This window comes from Triticum aestivum, chromosome 5B, assembly GCF_018294505.1.
Source record: "Triticum aestivum cultivar Chinese Spring chromosome 5B, IWGSC CS RefSeq v2.1, whole genome shotgun sequence".
Taxonomy (NCBI): Eukaryota; Viridiplantae; Streptophyta; class Magnoliopsida; order Poales; family Poaceae; genus Triticum; species Triticum aestivum.
Window position 1 is genome coordinate 631,815,979 of NC_057807.1, and position 5,332 is coordinate 631,821,310.

Sequence of the window (5,332 nt, forward strand, 5' to 3'; positions counted from 1 at the left end):
TTCTAAAGTACTCCAAATAAAGATCAACACCACCGGCACGTCGGAGTCTCTCTAACGAATCCGATGAGACCAAGAATGTCAAAATCGGAGTCCATATGAAGAAATGGTGACCATTTTACCCAAGGACTACACAGTGCAAGACGGTGTACCATACGAGCGTGCGGTCATACGGTAGCTCGTACGGGATGATTTCAGCACCGAAAGTTGCCCTTTTAGACGGGATTCTTCACCGATTTCGTCCCCATTTGTTCCCACGCGATCCTTCAACCATAAGGAAGGGTTTGGGAAAGTATGAGGCTAATCTTGAGCCCTTGGATGACCACATCAACGGAGGAGACACCGAGAGACTTGTTACATATGTACCTCTAGCCCTAGCCGTTGTAAAGTCTCATCTCCATCATCTCATACAGCCAACATCCATCTCCATTGCTGCTCCAAGACCACCTCCATAGAGAAGAGAAGGGCCAAGTCAAGAGGAAGAAGAGGAGGCGCCCCCACCACGCGCACGAAATAGGAGAAGAAAAACATGCCCTCGCCACCAGTCACCACCGAACTTGGGTTCGTCGTCATCGAAGGAGGGAGGCCGAGCCATGGAGGATGGGACAGAGTGGGTACCTGATCCGTCGAGGCCACATGCAGAGGAGCACGACTCCATGGAGCTCGTCGTCGTGTTTGGGTCGTCGTGGTGGGTTTGGCCTTGCCGCCGTCCATGGCACGGAGGCGAGATGGGAGGTGATTACACGTTGAAATAGGGGTACTGCCCCACCCATCGTTTCTTTTGAGGGAACGCTCATAATCCCCAAAATAGAGGGAATGGTTGAGGGGGCTGATTTTCATCTACGCAATGATTATGGCCTGACTCGTGGGGAAGTCAATCGCTCAAATATACTACTTCCGTCTGGGTTTATTAATCCCCATGGTATTTTAGGTCAAAGTTTGATCATACATTTGACTAGTAAAATGTTACATGTCACCAAAAATTATACTTTTGAATTGTATCTGAATGTAGTTTCTAATGACGTTATTTCTGCTATCTATAAGTTACTGTATATCTTATTACTTAGAATTATGGTCGAAATATGAGCCAAACTACGAGGAAACTAGCAAACCAGGACGGTGGTAGCGATTCTTTTCAACTTATTCTATAGATCCAGAATGGTAGAGAAGCTGGAAAAAAATCTTTTCTCACCCGCAAAAAAGAAACTAAATCTTTTCAGCTTCTGATTCTATATATTCAAATTCAGTCTTTCTCGAAGCTACAAATGGCATCAAGCCATCAATGCAGTAGTGTGTCATGTGAAAGTGAAAGTCAAAAAAATTGGTACGTGGGCAAAGAACAACTAGGGACTGCAATGCTCTGTGTCGCATGGACGAACGCATGGCACAGAGCAAACCTCTGTAGATTCAGACATGGACGTCGGACCGTAGATTCAGACGTGGACTGCAGGATCAAACCTTTGTCTGTTATCTGTGTGACCAGAAGGAGGACACTGTGGACCACATATTACTTCAGTGCGTTTTTGCTCGACAGGTCTGGTTCCTCGGTTGCACGAGACTTGGCATAGATGTGTCCATCTTACCAACTGTGGCAGATAACCTAGAGGAGTGGTGGACAAGGTCGAGGAAGCATATCCACAAGACCTACCGAAAATGTTTTGATGTTTTTTGCATTCTAGTTTGCTGGAACTTGTGGAAACAGAGAAATGGCAGGGTTTTTTGCTTCACATGCTATCGCCAATGAATGGGGCACTGCTGAGCTGATAAGCTAGGAACTCTTGAGATGGATGTTGGCAGGAGGGAGAGGAGTCCAACATCTAGTCGAGGAGTAGTGTGTGTGTGTTGAAGTGGTGCATTCGATGTGCCAACTGCATGTGGATGGCCGTCAATTGTAATTTTTGTATATAACCTCTGCCTTTTATAAATCGATGGTACGCGTTTTGCGTACTCTCAAAAAAAATCTAATCTTTCTCGAAGATACAAATGGCAAAGCCATCAATGCAGTAGCATGTCATGTGAAAGTGAAAGTCAAAGAATTACGTGCGCAATGAACAACTAGGGACCGCACACGTGCAAAGGCAGGCAGTCGTCGATGCTCCGTATCGCATGGACGAACGGATGGCGCAGCACGGCCGGCCGATTTATAAATCATTAACCTATAAAACTGACCGCGTAAACCGAAAGGGGTTTACCGCGAAATTCCTACCGTCCTGGGCTCCGCTTAATAATCCCCCTCGCTGCTTGCACTGGTCAACCGAGCCACCCCAGGAGCAACACCAGCACACCACCATGGCTGCCTGCAATGCAAGAATCCGTATCTTGCTCGTGCTATACGGCGCCTCCTACCTCGCGCCCAACGCCACCGCACTCTCCGTCAACTGCAGCGGTCCGGATCATCGCCGCGAGGCGATCTCTCGCCATGATACGTCCCTTGCAGGTAACACCACCATAGGCATGTTCAGTGTCCTCGACTTGGGTTGGTGCTCTAGCAGTAGCAGGGCGCTGCCTCACAGCCCCGGCGTCGCCCCAGCAGTCACAAGGCGTGTAATCCCGGCCACCGCTGATGTCGATTCGAGTATTGACGGCTCAATCAGAGAGAAGGGAGAACCGTTCAACTGCAGCAGCAGGTTTTTGTCTGGTCACCCATTCGCGTTTCAAGAACAACAATTTGCAACTTTGGCTAGAAATTACTCTGGTGGTTCTGCTGGAAGCTTAGGATTTGGCGATGCTATACTTTGCAATAAGTCCGGTAGCGTGAATTTAACCTCGCCCAATCGACTCCCTCATCACTGGCTTTCCGACGAAGCTTGGGCGCGAAGATTGTTGTCCGGTACACGTGGCCAGAGAGCGACGAGGAAACAGCAGGCTGCACCCCGCGGGAAGGTGGCATCGTCGCGGCTGAAGCATGCATCTGTCGCCGTTTCGGCTTTGGTAGGGTTGGTTTGCGTCGTGGCAGCCCTCCTTCGCTGCTGCATACGTACGGACAGGCCGCCGCGGCGGAGCACGGCGGCCATCGAACTGGAGGACGACGAGCACGTCCTAACCGAACCTGGGCTCCGGCGAGGACTGGGGCCTAGGCAGTTCTGCCACAGCGAGCTCGCCGCCGCGACCGACGATTTCGCCGACGAGAGGAGGATCGGGAGAGGGGGGGTTCGGTCCGGTGTACAGAGGCTACTTGAGTGACCAAGACCGTCATGTGGCCATCAAGACGCTCTCACAGGAGCTGTCCGTTCAGGGGCTCCGGGAGTTTGAGGCAGAGGTCGCCATCATGAGCCAGCTTAGGCACCGCAACATAGTCCAGCTCGTGGGCTGGTGCCGTCGTCGGAGAGGAGGACTGGCGCTCGTCTACGAGCTAGTGGACGGGGGCAGCCTCGACACCCATCTCTACAATCCCGACAGATGCTTAACTTGGTTGGAGAGGTAGTTCTCCTTCCTCGTAGACCAAACTTGATCTAAAAATTCAAGGCTGACACCCAAACTCTGCCCTCGCCACCATTACTGCAGGTACAATATCGCGCTCGGCCTGGGCTCCGCCCTGCGGTACCTCCACACGGACTGCCACCAGTGCGTCGTGCACGGCGACATCAAGCCCGCGAACGTGATGCTCGACGCGTCAGGCAGCGCTAAGCTCGGCGACTTCGGGCTCGCGAGGCTCGTCGACCACGGAGCCGAGCCACGGACGACGCAGGTCGTCGCGGGGACCCTCGGGTACATCGACCCAGAGTTCGTCAGCAGCCGCCGGCCGAGCGCCGAGTCCGACGTGTACAGCTTCGGCGTCGTGCTCCTCGAGATCGCCTGTGGCAGGCGGCCCGCGTCGAGGAGAACCGGCCAGGCCTCGGCGGCGCTGCTGGCCTCGGTCCGCGACTTGTACCACCGGAACCTGATCGTCGACGCGGCGGACCGGAGGCTGGATGACGAGTTTGACAAGCTGCAGATGGAGCGTCTGCTCGTGACGGGGCTTTGGTGCGTGCACCACGACCCGTTGCAGCGGCCGTCCGTTACGCAGGCTATGGATGTGCTACGGTCCGAAGACGGCAGGTTGCCGGTGCTTGTAGCGATGCCTGGTTCCGGGGAGATTCGATCGTTGGAGGGGCAGGCTTATGGCGATGTGTCTGACGAGAACTCTGATTACTTGAATGAATCAACTGAAACTGCGTACCTTACTAGCGAGGAGTGAGCTTATCTTTAGTCCCGGCAGGACAAGTATCGATACATCCACAAATGTAGTGCTCCAGGTTAGATTGTCATTGTCACTTGCATATCCACGGTCACCTTGGTGCAGTATATATTGGATAAATGGTTCGCCGTTTTATTAAACATTATCCTCTACTTTTCGGTTTTTCGCGCTTAACTATTTGAGTTTTCAATATTTATCCTCCAATAAAGGAGGGGAAATGATTGGGATCACCCAACAGAACACGACGCATGCGTCCGCCATCTCCGTGGCAGTTCGATCGGATTTGAATGAGATGGCTAGGAGCACATATCATGTAGACTTGTTTTTGCAACTGAGTGGTTGTTGCGATTTCTCTCACCGGAACAACTGGTGTGTTGTGGGATTTGAATCTGGATCCCCTCGAGAGCAGCCACCCCCCGTGCTCCTCCAAAGCACCCCCGATGCGCCACCGGTGACACCGGCGAGCACCCCTGTCGCCCTTCGCCGACCACCAAGCACCCCGTTGTGCACCACATATGTCGCCGAGCACGAGCTCCGCTGTCGCGGTTGTCGGCCGCCTAAACCACCATCCATCCTCACTCATCCTCTCTTCTCACCTTCATTCAGACCAGGCGCTGGCAGCCACGCCCTCACCGAGCACCCCCGTTGCGCCACCGCTGACGCCAGCGAGCACGCACTCAGCCGTCGCGATTGTCGGCCGCTCCACCACCACCCACCCTCTCTCCTCCACCCTCTTCTCTATCGACGGTACCCGCTCTTGCTGCTACCGGTGATGAAGAAGACGACCTCCGCTCGACACCGACAGCGCAAGGCACCGTCCACTTTTGCAACATCACTGATGTTGCAAAAAACAAATGTGCAACAAGACCGATGTTACAAAAGAAAACTGCACAAAGACCTTTGTTACAAAAAAAAGCCGCAACCATATCTAGGTTGCAAAAATAAATCGCAACACAACCTCTGTTGCAAAAAAATTGTACAACACAACCTCTGTTGCACAAAAATTCAAGCAGTCTTGGGAATCGGCAGACCGACGGCGGCTCTTGGTCACCCACGGATCCATGTCGTTGTGCGGACGCGGCGGTGCCGGAGGCTTCATGTTGTCAGGCAGAGGCGGCGATGACCACAAGCAGAGCGCATCTGGCTCGTGATCGCCGA

At 53.1% G+C, this 5,332-nt stretch overlaps 1 pseudogene; it reads left to right on the forward strand.

Moving 5' to 3' along the window:
- Window positions 1-2,112: 2,112 nt before the first annotated feature.
- On the forward strand, window positions 2,113-4,174 carry LOC123117261 (L-type lectin-domain containing receptor kinase S.4-like; annotated as a pseudogene).
- The last annotated feature ends 1,158 nt before the right edge of the window (window positions 4,175-5,332 follow it).